The following is a 17,401-nucleotide window of genomic DNA, read 5'->3' as shown; positions in this document are numbered from 1 at the left end:
AGTGCAATCAACATTGTCATACTCTTCCACTCTTCATGTAGTAAAACATCACAAGGCAATTTCATGGAACGGACAAATAAATCCACACCGTGGTAAAGAAAGAAATATAAAGGCAGATGACTAAAGGTTGTGTCAACGCATAGGTTTTAAGAATCAACATAAAGGAGGAGATCCATCAGCTCATGAAAACAGTTATCTCAAAGTAGAAGTGTGAGCCTGATGGTGTTAAATGGTGTAGAACAACAAAGCCACTCTGACGTCAACTGTCCTGCAAAATGAAGCAGACATTGGCTGCAAAGTGCCTTGAGACATCCTTAGGATGATATGAGATAATATATAAATGTAAATTTGTTCTTTCTTCCAGTCTTTCTACCAGGGAGACACAGAAGCACCAACGTAGGCAGTCTGAGTAAGTAGGCACATGTTGGCTGCATGTGAAACACTTTTAATGCTCAGTATTTTCACAAAATATAATGATGTTTTATTAAGTCTGGTGAAAAAGAGTTAGGTTTAATGAATCACAACTATTTCTTGAGTTCATAATGTAATCAGATTACTTATTAACAGTAAATAAAAGGCAAGTCATATGCTTGTCTGTAACAAGAATCAGCATTTGTTTTTAGTCAGAATACCATTAATGAAGGTGTAGTAACAGGCTGCAGATAACCAACACTCAAAGATGTAGGTCAGAAAATTAACCAATGCATTTTATTCTTTCCTGAGAATTGGTCTTTGGTGGGAATGCCAGTACTTGTTCTCTATCCCTAATTGTCCTTAATGATGGAGTGGCATGGTGGCTCAGTGGTTAACACTGCAGCCTCACAGCACCAGAGACCCGGGTTTGATTCCTGGCTCAGGCAACTGTCTGTGTGGAGTTTGCACATTCTCCCCGTGTCTGCATGGGTTTCCTCCAGATGCTCTGGTTTCCTCCCACAATCCAAAGATGTGCTGGTCAGGTGAGTTAGCCATGCTAAATTGCCCATAGTGTTAGGTGCATTAGTAAATGTAGGGTAGAGGAATGGGTCTGGGAGGGTTACTCTTCAGAGGATCAGTGTGGACTTGTTGGGCCGAAGGGCCTGTTTCCACACTGTAGGGAATCTAATCTAATCTAAATCTCACGGTGAACCATTTGGGATTTTGATCCAGCAACAGTGAAGGAGCAGCGACTATAGTTCCAAGTCTGAACGTGTTGTGGTTTCATGCATCGACTGCCCTTATCTTTATTGATGGTTGATGAGTTGGAAGCTACCTTCCTGAAGGCCTTCAATAATGGTTTGCACAATATATTAGTAATTAAAGCATTTTGAGTTTGGGGACAAGTTTTCTTCATTGTTCCATGAGATGAGCCTCACTGGCAATGCCAACATTTGTTGCAGATATCTAAATTGCCTTTGAGGAAAGGGTTGTGAGCTACATCTTGAATCTGTGCAGTTCAAGTCTGTAGGTATACCAACAGTAGGGGTATGGGAAGTTAGGAAGGGAGTTCTAGAATTTTGACTCACCAGGAATGAAGAAATGGCAATTTTGTTAAGATGGTAACTTGCAGGTGTATATCTACATGTGCTCAGTCGTATGTGCCCCTCCTGATGATCAGATTGTAGGTTTAGAAGGTGCATCGAAGGAGATTTGGTGGCTTCTACCAAGTATGTAGTGTAGAGTTCCCTCAGCTCTCACTGTATGTCAGTGGTAGAGGGAGTGAAATTTTAAATGGCCAGTAGTAGCAGAATTGATAACAAGCTGGGTTCAAGACAGAAAGTAGGCATAAAGGGTAACTATAGACAGTGGCAGAAGGAGAGAAGTGGAGTCCCACAAAGATATGAAAGTCACATATTACTTGGGAAATAAGAATCTAAATGGGGTACAGTAGCAAAAATGGATATGGAAGTCCAAATACACAAATTACAAAAATATCAAGATCATAAACAACCAAACCAAACACTATTGTTTACTTCTAGAGGGATACAATTGAAAATTAGTGAAGTTATATTAATATATATCAAACCTTCTTTAGTATACACCTGCCATGTTACTATGTACAATTTTGATGTCCACAATATAAAGTGGTTGTTTTGGAAATGAGAAGATTACAAAAAAAAACAATAGTTCCAAAGATTACAGAAATGCAATGTTATACCTATCAGGAAAGGATGTGCAGAATAAGTTTCTTTTTCCTTATAAGATGAAAGCTGAGGGGTAAACTTAAAGAAGTCTTTAAAATCATCAAAGCTTTTGAATGCATTGACACAAAGAGTACTTTTACTTATGAGGAAGTAAACTGAGTGCTGTCAATTTCTTGCTCTCAGCAAGAAGTCAAACATGGCATTCAAAGAGAAAGGACAGATATCATTGGTGCATCATTATGGTGCCGTTAAAGAGACCAGCTGGCAGGAAATCATGTGTCAGCAAAACTTACAGTTGGAAGGGAGAATGTATTATTCACACAGCCATCAGTTGTACACATACTGTAAGCTATTTAACTTCTGAACTTGAGCTCCACTAGTTTTAACAAAGCTGTTCACTTTCAGTATACAGGACTTATTAATGTCAGAGGGATAAATACTGCAAATTACTAACAACAGAAAATTTTGCTGCAGCTAATTTTTAGCCCTGAAAGAGACATTTCCTACCTAATGTGTGTTCTCCTTTCAGGGAACAAAATGATCTGTCCTCTGTTAAACAAATGGTGTGGAGTAAATAATATTGCAGTGTGGCATGAGCTATAAGTTATTTTTATGCTATTGCTGTATAATATTTTGAACTTCCAGTAGACAATCGATGCAGTCCCTTGATTAGGGACTAAGCATCTTTGAATGAGAGACCTCCCCTTTGAGCTACCACACCTTTTAGGTTTCCCATGTGGTGAATTCCTGACCCTGAGTGAATACACTGGGTGAATAACAGAGGTTGTGGAATAAGGCCCTTAAGTGGGTATTCATTGTCAACTTAAGGTTCTCAACTAGTGGTTGGATGAGAATAGTGTCCACACTATAACGTGGATAAATGTGAAGTTATACACTTTTGTGTGAAAATGGGAAAGAGGATTATTATTTGAATGATGATATATTGGGAAATGTGGATGTGCAAAGGAACCTGGAGTCCTGTACACCAGTCAATCAAAGTAGGTTGGATGCAGCAAAGATTAGGATGGCAAATAGTTGGCCTGCATTGCAAGAGGATTTGAATTCAGAAGTTACTATATCTTATTGCAGTGGTAAGACAGTACCCGGAGTACTGTGTGCCGTTTTGGTCTCCCTACCTAAAAACAAATACACACTCAGACAGTAGTAGGGGCATGGAATGCACTGCCTGCAACAGTAGTAGATTCACCAATGGTCCTTGGATAGACATATGAATGAAAATGGAATAGTGTAGATTAGATGGGCTTCAGATTGGTTTCACAGGTTGCGCAACATCAAGGGCCAAAGGGCCTACACTGCACTGTAATGTTCTATGTCCTATGTTCTGTGTACTACATCCCATAGAAGGAGTCTGTTCGAAGCTTGTAAGGCTGATACCAGTTACCTAGGCTGATGTATGATAGGACTGTCCAATGAGGAGAGATTGGTTCTGTAGGCCTGTATTCACTGGAGGTTAGAAGGATGAGGCAAGATCTATATGAAATGTATAAAATTCTAATAGAGCTGGACAACTCAATGCAAGGAGAAGAAATCTAGAGCCAGGGTCACAGCCTCAGAATATGTGGTAAGCCATTTAGGACTAAGATAAAGAAACATTTCTTCAATCAGAGGTTGGCCTACTCGTAAAATTTGCTAGAACTGAAGGCTGTGGAAGCCAAGTCACTAAGGAACATTCAAGAAAGATGTTGATGAATTTTTAGATATCAAAAACATCAGGTTTGAAGGAGAGAAAGTGGGCATATGACATTTAGATAGAAGTTCAGCCATGATCATATTGAATGACAAAGCAAGTCTGAAGGGCTGTATAATCTACTCCTGCTCTTAGTTTACATCTTTCTAAGCCTTCTAGCCAGTTGAAGCAGAGGCAGGAGGGTAGCTGGGTCCACATCTGACTAAATGTCGGTCCACCACCAAACCCACTATGGGGGAGGATATTTATTTCAATCCCAGGAGTAACAATCCTGTTCCAGTACAGCTACAACACTCGCATCTGACAACTATGTGTAAAATTGCCCAGGTATGTTCTGTACTCAAAAAGCAGAACCAATCCAACCCAGTCAATTACTGCCCCATCAGTAATCATCAGCAAAGTGACAGAAGGGGTCATCAGCAAGTGCTACCAAGTAACATTTGCTTGGCATTAACGTGCTCAATGATGCCCAATTTGGGTTGCGCCAGAGCCACTCATTCCTGACCTCATTACATTCTGGTCCAAATATTGACAGAAAGCTAAATTCCAGAGGCAAAGTGAAAGTGACTACTCTTGATATCAAGGTCACATTAGATGAAATGTGGCATCAAGAACCTCTAGCAAAGCTAGAGTTAATAGAATCAAAACAAAGCTCATTAGCAGTTGGAGTCATACCTGGAAGGGAAAAGGTTGTGGTTGCTGGAGGTCAGTCATCTCAGATCTAGAGAATCTCTACAGGAGTTTCCGCAGGGTAGTGTCCTAGGCCCAAACATGTTGAGTTGCTTCATGAACCACCTTCCGTCCATTGTAAGGTCAGATGTAGGGATGCTTACCAATGACTGCATGGTGTTCAACACCATTTACAACTCCTCAGATACTGAAACAGTCCATGTCCAAGGGCAGCAAGACTTGACAATATCCAGTTTGGACTGACAATTGGCAAGAGTTGGAAAGTGTGGTGCTGGAAAAGAATCGACATTTCAAGTATGAGAAAGGAACTGAGAAAGAGCTCACGCTTGAAACATTGACTCTCCTGCTCCTCAGATGCTGCCTGACCGACTGTGCTTTTCCAGCACCATACTCTTTGACTCTGATCTCCAGCATCTGCTGTCCTCACTTTCTCCTCCTGACAGTTGGCAAGTAACATTCACGCCACATAAGTGCCAAGCAATGACTATCTCCAATAAGAAATAGTCTAAGCCTCACTCCTTGACATTCAATGCCATCATCATCACTGAATTCCATCACTATCAGCATTCTGGAGGTTATCATTATTCAGAAACTGAACTTGACTAGTCATTAAGTACTGTGGCTAAAAGAGCAGATCAGAGGCTAAGAATCATGCATCAAGTGACTCAACTCCTGACTTCCCAAAGCCTGTCCACTATCTACAAGTCACAAGTCAGGAATCTGATGGATGAGTGCAGCTCCAACAACAGAAAGCAGCCTGCTTGATTGACATCACATCCACAAACATTCAGTCCCTCCATCACCAACAATCATTAGTAGTAAGTACGATATACAAGATATATTGCAGAAATTCACCAACATGCCTTCCAAACCACCTTCCAACTCCATGACTACTCCAATCCAGAAGGTCAAGGGCAGCAGATACATGGGAAAACCAGCAACTGCAAGTTCCCCTTCCAGGTACTCACAATGCATACTTGGAACTATATCACTGTTTCTTAGTGTCACCAGGTCAAACTCCTGGGCCTCCCTCATGAACACCATTGAGCGTCTACTCACATCAAATGGGAGTGCAGTGGTTCAAGAAGATAGCTCACCCCACTACTTTCCCAGGGGCAACTAAGAAGATGCCTAAGGAGATGCAATAAATGCTGGCCCAGCCAGCGATGCCCACATCCTGTGCATGATTGATTTTACAAATCCTAGGTTAGGTTATATATAGCAACACAAATGCTGTTCAAATGAGATAATTTAGTACAGAATAGGGATCAAATCCTCAAACTATTGTAGATCTAATTATTATACATTGGATCTAGAGTGCTTAATTATTTGGTATAGAGTTTCTTTTGTTTCCAAGTGAATCTTTTTGGTTTGTATCTTACAGAACAATCTAATTGCGAAAACTTGACTATCTGCTGAGGAGAGAGGTCCAATCATGTTCTCAAGTCTCTCACTACTCACATGCACCTTATTTTATCTCCATATCTGTCTTCCCATTTGGACGAAGGAGTTTAAGCCAGTATCACCCTCGCCAATGATCCACAATAAGCCCTTTAGTGTGATTTGGAACACTCCTACTATGCGCTGCAAATCTAAATTTAATGTTGATTTGAAGCTGAATGCTTTTGATATTGTTGCAAATGAAAATGAGATCTTTATGGGGAAGAAGATGACCATATTTTACAAAATCAAACTGGGGCTTTATCCATTCTATACTGCTGAGGGCATTCCAGTGAATGGTGGCCTTGTCCAGAATGCCAGTTTGTGCAACCACCTCCAAGTAGTAGGTGACAACATAACCAACATGATGGATCCTAACTTCCATGGTCTTGCAGTAATAGATTGGGAAGAGTGGCGACCACTTTGGGTCCGTAACTGGGGCAAAATGAATATCTACAAGAAAAATTCCAAAGAATTAGCAAGAAGCAAATACCCTCATTTAACTGAAAGTGAGATTCTCCAGATTGCCAAAAAGGAATATGAAGATGCTGCAAAGAATTTTATGAGGAAAACTCTAAAACTAGGACAGATTCTGAGACCAGAGGCTTGCTGGGGCTTTTATAAATTTCCGGACTGCTATAATTATGTTAAGAAGAAGACACAGACCAATTACTCAGGTCATTGCAATAAGGAAGATATCCCTAGAAATAACCAGCTAGCATGGCTCTGGAAAACATCACGATGTCTATATCCCAGTATTTACATTCCTAAGCCATTAAAATCCTCAAGTTATGTTCAAAGGTTTGTTCACTACAGGATTAAGGAGGCTCTCCGTGTTGCTGCCCTTGATCCAGTCAGAGATGCTCTGCCTGTTTTGGCTTACTCCAAGTATGCATATGTAAAATCACTTGACTTCTTGAGTGAGGTAAGCAAGATATTGTTCCAAAACTAAGTAAAATGGCATCCAACAAAATAATTTGCCATGCTAGTACCATGGATTGCGAGACAAATTTCAGTACTAGTTTCAGCTATTTTGTTTTCTATTTGGGCCTTTGTCATGTTGTTGTTGGGACCAAGCAGAGATATATCATCTAACTGAGAAAAACAGTGTCTACCTTGAATCTTTTTGCACCATAGACCAGCTAGCCATGTGTTATTATTATGCAGTCCTCTTTAGGGCTTGAGCTTGCTTCCATTCCCGTTCATTAGATTCTGAGATAACTGAGAAGTACAACCAGTTAGCTGTAGATTCTGCCACACGTGAGCAGGTGGTGTTTGAAGGGTTAGGTAGATGGATTGTTTGGAGGTTCATGCACTCCCTCCAATGCCTTAACTTCTCCTCTGCACGTTCCAGAATAAGTCTGCCAATGTGTTCAGTGACTTCCTAAAAAAGCCTGCTTTATTTTGGTTAGTCACAAGTCAGGGACTTCTATGGGCTGATAGGTAGCTTGATATCATTGTGGATATTTTGATGGCACTGTAAAGTGCTTCTGCTGTTCTCCTGAGAGTCTCATTCCATAACCAAATTCTGAGTAGTGTCATCGGCACACATTTGAATTACATGTTGGCTGGGCCAAGATTGATGGAGGTTTGCGTGAATATGACAGGCGGAAGAAATAAGATGGTTGAACAGATTTGGAAGGTAACAATCCATTTGTTCAAATTCATTATACATGCAGAATCCTGAATTGCAGATTGAAGTGGGAGGAGGGCAATGCTGGGCCAAGAAAGGTACGTATGTGGACATTTGAAATATTGAAGAACCCACTGCTCATTGGTTCTATGGATGGAAACCATCGACAAATATGTTCTTGTGTCACCATATGTCTTTTTCACACTGTTATAGTTGGTACAATAACGTGTTGAAAAATGTGTTGCTGGAAAAGCGCAGCAGGTCAGGCAGCATTCAAGGAGCAGGAGAATCGACATTTCAGGCATAAGCCCTTCTTCAGGAAATCTGATGCCCGAAACGTCGATTCTCCTGCTCCTTGGATGCTGCCTGACCTGCTGCACTTTTCCAGCAACACATTTTTCAGCTCTGATCTCCAGCATCTGCAGTCCTCACTTTCTCCACAATAACATGTGTGTCATAGATCCAATATTCTTATAACTTTGGGAACAGGCTTCACTGTTCAACAGCTGAGGCTACTATAAGACCATAAGACCATAAGACATAGGAGCGGAAGTAAGGCCATTCGGCCTATCGAGTCCACTCCGCCATTCAATCATGGCTGATGGGCATTTCAACTCCACTTCCCCGCATTCTCCCCGTAGCCCTTAATTCCTTGTGACATCAAGAATTTATCAATTTCTGCCTTGAAGACATTTAGCATCCCAGCCTCCACTGCACTCTGCAGCAATGAATTCCACAGGCCCACCACTCTCTGGCTGAAGAAATGTCTCCGCATTTCTGTTCTGAATTTACCCCCTCTAATTTTAAGACTGTGTCCACGCGTCCTAGTCTCCTCGCCTAACGGAAACAAATTCCTAGCTTCCACCCTCTCCAAGCCATGTATTATCTTGTAAGTTTCTATTAGATCTCCCCTTAATCTTCTAAACTCCAATGAATACAATCCCAGGATCCTCAGCCGTTCCTCATATGTTAGACCTACCATTCCAGGGATCATCCGTGTGAATCTCCGCTGGACACACTCCAGTGCCAGTGTGCCCTTCCTGAGGTGTGGGCACAAAAATTGGACACAGCATTCCAAATGGGGCCTAATCAGAGCTTTATAAAGTCTCAGTAGCACAACGGTGCTTTTATATTCCAACCTTCTTGAGATAATTGACAACATTGCATTCGCTTTCTTAATCACGGACTCAACCTGCATGTTTACCTTGAGAGAATCCTCAACTAGCACTCCCAGATCCCTCTGTACTTTGGCTTTAAGAATTTTCTCACCGTTTAGAAAGTAGTCCATGCTTGTATTCTTTTTTCCAAAGTGCAAGACCTCGCATTTCCTACATGAGCAGTGAGGAGCATTAGGACAGAGGCTGTTCAGAAAGAAGCCATCAAGGAACATCATCTTCGAAGATGGGTGCTTGGGCTGGCCAGAGTGTCCATTAACAGGTCCAGCCAAAGGACTATGGAGGGGAATCTTTGTACCTGTCTGCCCCTCTTTTGCAGTTACATCTGTGCTAGGGTGTCCAGGGGGTGGAAGAAGGCAGTGTTTACTGGCGCAATACAGGCCGTTAGAGACCATTGGGTGCTGCAGGGGATGGGGTATATCATCACCTGGACAGCATTATTTTGATTGGATAACTTTCCATTTTTCTTATACAAGTTTCTGTTAACTGTTATTTTGTATTTTTATTTTAAAACCCCACGAGAGACTGTTAGCCCAAATTTCTTAATTTAACATTTAAAAGAGTAGAAGATGGGTACTGGCCCATCCCTGCATCCTCAGAACTATGGCTAACTACCTTCAGATTTTGGACACAATGTCACAGCCAACTCAGGATATCCTGGGAAAAAGGTCACTGCAATATATGAGATCGTTCTGCCAAACCTGCAGTTGCCTGTGTGACAATACTATGGCTTGAAGAATATCTTGTCCTTTTTGATTTGAAGAGGGATCTTAAGACAGAGATATTGAACTGTCTATTTGAATGCGATAAAGTAAACAGCTCGTGAGACCAACAGGCTATTTTTAGAGTTGGAACAATAGAAGCAGACTGAATGTGTGGGGTTACGCTATCACAGAACCAGGATTTTTAGTTTTAGTTTTTCAATAGTAATTGCTGGGGTTATGAAACTGGGTTTGGAAGCTGTAATACATCTTTTCCTACTACTCTGTCTCCCTCAGAGGTTTCTCTCCTGGACTGGAGAACTGCTCCAGACAATCTATTTTACTGAACTTGCCTTTGCCAAAGTTGTGTTAATGGGATGTTAGTATATTGGAATAGTGAATTAGTAGTAGTTAATGTGTCTATTATTTTGTTAAGCATTTCAATAGAGTTGCAATTAAGCCAATTTGTTCCTTTTCCTTTTATTGTGTCTGTATTTTAACTGTAGTGTAATAATAATGTATGTTTTGCTTAACATTTAAGTGGTTTGACCAATCACATTGCATCTGGAACATAACACCTTATACTTACCTTTAAAATAAGTAAATGCTAGGGTCTAGACTATCTTCTGAATATATTTTGAGGGAGTTTGGTCTGGTCCATGGGTTTGGTGGAAATCCTTTACCATTGCTTAAGATGACAACAGCACTCAATTTTGTTTTCTGAAGAAGATTTCCAGGCCTCAATGAGTGGCACATGTGACATATCTCAGCCTGCAACACCCAACTAGATAAAGGAGGTGACCCATACTGTCTTCCAGCATTAGGTTCTCTATCAATGAGGACACTATGGTAGCAAGGGCATTAGCCTTTGTGGACATTGTTCATTTCCTGAGATTGAAAGGATCATCAAATTGACTTGTGACCTGTAGAGCTTCCTGGGAGCAGTCAGTGTCATTTATGAATTGTCAGCACTTTCACTCTTTAAACATCCAACTAATCCGTAAATCAAGCAGGTCTAACAGGCACTGTCATGGTATATGCATTTTATATAACTCTGTCAAGGGTGTGCTTAAAACAAGATAATTATAAAGCAGGTAAAGATGGTGTGAGATGATCCATAATAGAAGGGTACCAACAGCAAATGCCAAAAACTCAATAAATCAGATTTGGAATTCTTGCATCTCTCCTGGTTAGTGCAATACAAAACCACTTGTCAGAGTATGTCTTTTTAATTCAGCAGTACTCATTCTGTAATATCAAGTGACTGAACAAATAAACTATATCAAGGTCTTCAGTCAATAGTGACTGTGCAATGGAACCTCCTTGTTCCTGTACATTTCTATCCCTCCCTTAAGCATTGTTAAGTGATGACGGGTTACATCAACACAAAGCATTCCCCATTTCCTACTTCCATCACCCTGATCAATCATGTGCCTCCAGATCCTAATAACATCCCTTTAAATCATGTTCATAAACATGTGGGAATTGGCAGAAAGAAAGACAGTGGCAGTGCCTTCCAATTCTGGTTCTGCTAGCAGGGTGATGTACCAATGCTAAAATATTGTCCTAGGTCTGCCTCTGTCATTTAGCTACCTTTCAAATCAAAACTGTCAACTCTTTTGCCCTTTCACCAAGATGCTCTATGTAGCATAGTACTAGAAAAGTATTTAAATATTTAAGTACATAGAACATAGAACACAAAACAATACAATGCAGAACAGGCCCTTCTGGCCTCAATGTTGCACCGACCTGTGAACTATTCTAAGCTCATTCCCCTACACTATCCCATTATCATCCATGTGCTTGATCAAGGATCGTTTAAATCTCCCTAATGTGGCCAAATTAACTACATTGGCAGGCAGGGCATTGCATGCCCTTACCACACTCTGAGTAAAGAACCTGTATCTGACATCTGTCTTAAATCTATCACCCCTCATTTTGTAGTTATGCCTCCCCACCCCATACAAGCTGACATCATCATCCTCGGAGAATTCACTGTCGACCCTATCTAATCCTCTGATCATCTTGTAACCTAAACATTACACACAAAACCTAAAAGACAGGAGAAGAAGTCAATCTTGTTGCAGTAATCAGCACTTTTGACCAAATAATTTAAATAGTAGTTTAACACTTCAGGAGACTTTCCACCAGAGTTATGCAGAAAAATTTGTTTCCAATTGTTCCTCCCCTCTACATTACTCTCTGCTACATCAAGTATATCATTCTGGAAGTAGCCACAAGTATACAGGTCAGCTGACAGTATATGTAGAGATACAGTGAAATCTTCCAGCCCTTCCACAAGTACTGACCTCAGGAGTCAAAACAATGTCCACAGATACCATGTTTGGTGTAATTGCTAATGTTCTGATAGGTAATCATTTGTGGCAAAAGCCAAACTAAAAGGTAAGGAAGGGGAAAGCATTTTAAAGGAATCATAAAGGGAGGGTTTTAGCAAGATGATAATTTGTCTGCCTTGTGGAGTTCACACCGAGTCATCTGCTCACTGTGGGAATATCAATCTAACCTGAACATGAGATGTGGTGAGACAAAAAAAGCAATTAACTTGAGGTTTCAAGCATTCTCCAACAGTGGCTGAAGATCACCTTTAGTAAGCATAAAGGTATTTCTCTCTTTGTTGGTTCATGTGTGCAGTTTTAAATGTGATGAAATGTGCCTTTAAGAGGGATTTGTTCTGTCCTGTTTCTCTTGAAAACCTAAACCTGGTGACGAGGTGTCTGCTGCATGGAAAACAGAGCAAGTTGCTTTGTGTTTTTACAAAAATTTTAATAAACAAGTATGTGTGGGTAGTGTTGGGCTCACTGTTATGGACCAGACCAGACCCCCCTCAAAATATATTAAGAAGGCAGCCGAGAATCTAAATTTTTCTTATTTTAAAAGTAAATGTGAAGTGTTGTGTTCCAGATGCATTTCAATTGGTCAACCTACCGGAAGCAAAACATATTATTCATCCACTATAGTTAAAACACAACAAAAGATTAAAAGAATTGGAACAACTTAGCAGTATTAGAAAACTTAACATAACAACTATTACTAATTAACTATTCCAATCTACTATATCCCAATTTATGGGATATTGTAACATCCCATAAATGCATAAAATCCCTTGGCAAAAAGCAGATTCAGCAAACAGATTGTCTCACATGCAACTCTGGTAGTCCAAGAGGTAAAGCATCCAGAGAAAACTCAGAAAGTCTGTGTAGCAGCCAGGAGAGATTCATTGTCTTCCAAACCTGCTCAGATCCCATCAACAATTGATGAAAGCTAAACTAAAAATCCCTAGTTCTGTGGAATTTCAGGCTGCTTCTATCGTTCTAACTTTATTTTTAACACACATAAGGGCTTTGCACATTGTTTATCTTCTCATAGACTGCTCAGTGTCTGGCCTCAAAACTCTCTTCAAAAATCAAAGCAGAACAAAAGACACCTCTTAAAGCCACAGCATCGGTACACTCACACAGACCCAAGATTTTAATTTTTGTTTTCAGTTATAGAGTCATAGAAATGTATAGCATGGAAACAGACCCTTAGGTCCAACCTATCCATGCCGACCAGATATCCCAACCCAATCTAGTCCCACCTGCCAGCACCCAGCCCATATCCCTCCAAACCCTTCGTATTCATATGCCCATCCAAATGCCTTTTAAATGTTGCAATTGTACCAGCCTCCATCACTTTCTCTGGCAGCTCATTCCATACATGCACCACCCTCTGTGTGAAAAAGTTGCTCCTTAGGTCTCTTTTATATCTTTCCCCTCTCACCATAAACCTATGCCCTCTAGTTCTGGACGCCCCGACCCTAGGGAAAAGACTTTGCCTATTCATGCCCATCATAATTTTGTAAACCTCTATAAGGTCACCCCTCAGCCTCCGACACTCCAGGGAAAACAGCCCCAGCCTGTTCAGCCTCTCCCTGTAGCTCAGATCCTCCAACCCTGGCAACATCCTTGTAAATCTTTTCTGAATTCTTTCAAGTTTCACAACATCTTTCCAATAGGAAGGAGATCAGAACTGCATGCAATATTCCAACAGTGGCCTGACCAATGTCCTTTACAACTGTAACATGACCTTCCAACTCCTGTACTCAATACTCTGGCCAATAAAGGAAAGCATACCTAACGCCTTCTTCACTATCCTATCTACCTGCGACTCCACTTTCAAGGAGCTATGAGCCTGCACTCCAAGGTCTCTTTGTTCAGCAACACTCCCAGGACCTTATCATTAAGTGTATAAGTCCTGCTCAGATTTACTTTCCCAAAATGCAGCACATTACATTTAGTTGAATTAAACTCCATCTGCCACTTCACAGCCCATTGGCCCATCTGATCAAGATCCTGTTGTAATCTGAGGTAACCTTCTTCTCTGTTCACTACACCTCCAATTTTGGTGTCATCTGCAAACTTACTAACTGTACCTCTTATACTCACATCTAAATCATTTGTTGAAGCTGGGGTTTTGGAGTGAATTTGCTAGATACAATTGTCTCTCTTCTGCTGTGAAAACTCGAGTTCTCTTTCTCGTGCTAGATTAATTTCATCAGTGTTCCTTCTCCTGGACTGGAGTAGATTGCAACTGAGGGAAATCTGTTTCACTGAATTTGCCTTTAGAACAGATTTGTTTATGGGAAACTGCTATACTGGAACAGTTGATGAATATTAGTTGAGTAATATCTTATTTCATTAAGTATTATGATAGAGTTAAAGCTTTGTCAATTTTTTTTATTTGCATTTTAACTGTGGTGTAAGATTAAAGTGTGTTTTTGCTTAAAGACTAGTAGTTTGACCAATCGAATGCAGCACCTTATACTTGCATTTGAATAAGATAGAAGTTAGAGTCTAGGCTATCTCCTTGACATGTTTTAAGGGGGCTTGGTCTGGTCCATAACACAAGAGAAATATTTTGATGTTCCAATAAGTTGAAACGTGCCTCGATCCAGAGTACCTTCCATTTCCAATATGTAATTAATATCTTTTTTCATATTTTTCCAGATTGATTTGGTACACACCATTGGAGAGAGTGCAGCTATGGGAGCCTCTGGAGTGGTTCTGTGGGGAAATAATGACCTTTCACGTAGCAAAGTGAGCATTTAATACAAATATATGTGAACGTATTCAAATAAGGGCATGTAAAATGTGGCTGCATACTGGAGATAATATTTGGTGATGACACAATCATATATCAGATATCAAATCAACCCAACATTTTGACATCTCTGTATGATAATCTATTGGAAGCTGTTCATTTGCAACATAAAGTTGTTCGTGCACCTAGATCCCCTGTTAAATTTACTATGTTTTCTTGAAAACGCTTTCGATTCAAATCTTAAACTCCCCTTGCAAGTATTTGTGCTTATTTTTTACTAGAGGCGATGTGAGGCATTGAAGAATTACATTGACAAGGAACTTGGAATATACATCCTAAACACAACTACAGCTGCCATATTGTGCAGCAGGATTCTGTGCAATAACAATGGACGATGTGTGCGGAAAAACCCTGAGGCCAAAGTTTTCCTACTTCTTGATCCCAAAAGCTTTGACATTATTCCCTCTGTTACTTCCAGTGACTTTTCATTAAAAGCCCGAGGAGAATTCCATTCTGAAGCAGTGAAAAACATGAAAAAGCAATTCAAATGCCAATGCTACAAGGGAGGGATGGCACCTGACTGTGAGAATAAATCAAACTTTTAGATCTACATATCACCATTCTTATTTTCCTCCTTTTTCATTTTATATTTCAATGTAAAGTGGTGATTCACACTAGCAATCCTCAGGTATAGCAGCTAAATGGAAATTCTTCTTGTATGCAGCTAGAGTAGTTGTATCAGTCAGCTAATTGAACTGGTGAAATCTGTATATCATATCTATGTTTGTGCATCTTTCAGTGGGCAACCATAAAACAGTAAATGCAATGCAAGGCCAATGCAATGTTGGCACTTATTTTGAGACGACTTGAAAATAAAAGCAGGGACGTACTTCTGAGGTTCTATAAGGTTCTGGTCAGACCACATTTGGAGTATCATGTGCAGTTTTGGGCCCCATATCTCTAGAAGGACATACTGACCCTGGAGCGTGTTCACAAGAATGGTCCCAGGAATGAAAAGTTTAATATATGAGGAACATATGTGGACTCTGGGTCTATACCCAATGGAGTGTAGAAGGATGAGGAGGATTTAAATGAAACTTACAGAATACTGAAACCCGGACGGGGGAATGTTCAGAAAAGGTTTCCATTGGTAGGAGATACTAGGACCTGAGGGCAAATTCTTAGAGTAAAGGGCAGACCTTCTAGAACAGAGGTAAGGAGAAGCTCCTTCAGCCAGAGAGTGGTGAATGTATGGAATTCACTGCCACAGAAGGCTGCGGAGGTCAGGTAAGACGGAGGTAGATGGACTCTTGATTGTCAAGGTGATCAAGGGTTACAGGGAGAAAGGGAGAGAATGGAATTGAGAAACCTGTAAGCCACCATTGAATAGTGGAACAGACTCTATGGGCTGAATGGCCTAATTTCTGTTCCTATGTCTTATGGTCTTATAGTAATAGGAACTAAAATTATGGTTTTGATGTTGATCCATGGGCATTGATGATGTGGAGGTGCCGGTGTTGGACTAGGGTGGACAAAGTCAGAAGTCATATGACACCAGGTTATCGTCCAACAGGTTCATTTAAAATCACAAGCTTTTGAAGTGCTAGTCCTTCATCAGGTGAAGTCATTGGGCATTGACCATCAGAGTGCGCTGGTTAGCCAACCTCGAGGGAACAGGAAAGAATTTAAATGGTAGCTTGCTAGAAAGTGTCCATGTCAACAAAACCAGCTAATGTGTACATTTCAGTTTTCATGATAATATGCGCACTGAAATTCATTAACTAAAAAAGCCTTGACAACAGTATGCTCCAAAATTGTGCCCCTGTAAAACAATGTTTGCTATTTGTTCGCAGCATATACTATAGAATTCAAATTGGTCATTTTGGATTTATTGCCTCTATGAGGCAGAGTTGCACCCACTCTAACTGGTCATGCTGATAACTGAGCAGCTAAGGTGATTGCAATAGGCTCCTAGTGCCAGGAAAACAGGCACTGATATCTGCGCCCAGTCAAATGTACAGTAAGAGTTTGTGAAGAAGCAACAGAATTATGGAGACTACTCCAAATTATTCCATTGTACAGCTTGTAACGTGGAGCCATATGAGACCAAGTTCAAGAGGAAGAACTTCAATATTTACTACCTTCCTCCTCACGTACAAGTTTCCACCCAATCAGCTAATAGGTGCACACTGAATAGAGAAAGTAATGAGATGAGAAATAATTAAGCACTTCTGTCGTACAATATATACATTGCAAATTTGCTAAATGTTTCACTAATATGCTGAAACCATACAATACATTGTGAAACGTGTCTTTAAATTCTCAGCATGTGAATATTGCTGGTAGATCCAGCATTCGTTTCCCATCTCTCCTTTCCTTTTGAGATGATGCTGATAAGCCACCAATATTCAATACAACAGAATAGATTGGCAGGCCATTTCAATGGTGATTTCAGAATCAACCACTGTGTCTGGAGTCACATGTAGACCAGACCAGGTAAGCAAAGTAGCTTATTTTTCCTAAAGGAGAATAATAAAGCAGATTAATTTTCACAACAATCTAAAGTTTTCACTATAATTGATATTTCCTTATTCTAATTTAAATTCTCCAGATAACGTGTGGAATTTGAACTTATACCAGGCCCTCAATTACTAAGCCAGTAATATAGACACTACGCTACCATACTCATACTCACTTTAGGAAAGATGTGGAAGCTTTGGAGAGGGTGCAGAGAAGATTTACCAGGATGTTGCCTGGAATGGAGAATAGGTCGTACGAGGATAGGTTGAGAGTGCTAGGCCTTTTCTCGTTGGAACGGCGAAGGATGAGGGGTG

General features: G+C 40.5%; 1 pseudogene across 1 annotated transcript; it reads left to right on the top strand.

Annotated features, from left to right (window-relative positions):
* Positions 1-4,059: 4,059 nt before the first annotated feature.
* On the top strand, positions 4,060-15,753 carry LOC122559191 (hyaluronidase 1-like; annotated as a pseudogene). The gene is made up of 4 exons (XR_015759456.1): positions 4,060-4,155; positions 5,903-6,883; positions 14,474-14,563; positions 14,849-15,753. The product of XR_015759456.1 is annotated as a hyaluronidase 1-like (transcript).
* The last annotated feature ends 1,648 nt before the right edge of the window (positions 15,754-17,401 follow it).

Source organism: Chiloscyllium plagiosum, unplaced genomic scaffold (genome assembly GCF_037043375.1).
Source record: "Chiloscyllium plagiosum isolate Xiang-an unplaced genomic scaffold, Cpla_swu_hap1 HiC_scaffold_14, whole genome shotgun sequence".
NCBI lineage: Eukaryota > Metazoa > Chordata > Chondrichthyes > Orectolobiformes > Hemiscylliidae > Chiloscyllium > Chiloscyllium plagiosum.
This window is presented reverse-complemented; position numbering and strand designations above follow the sequence as displayed.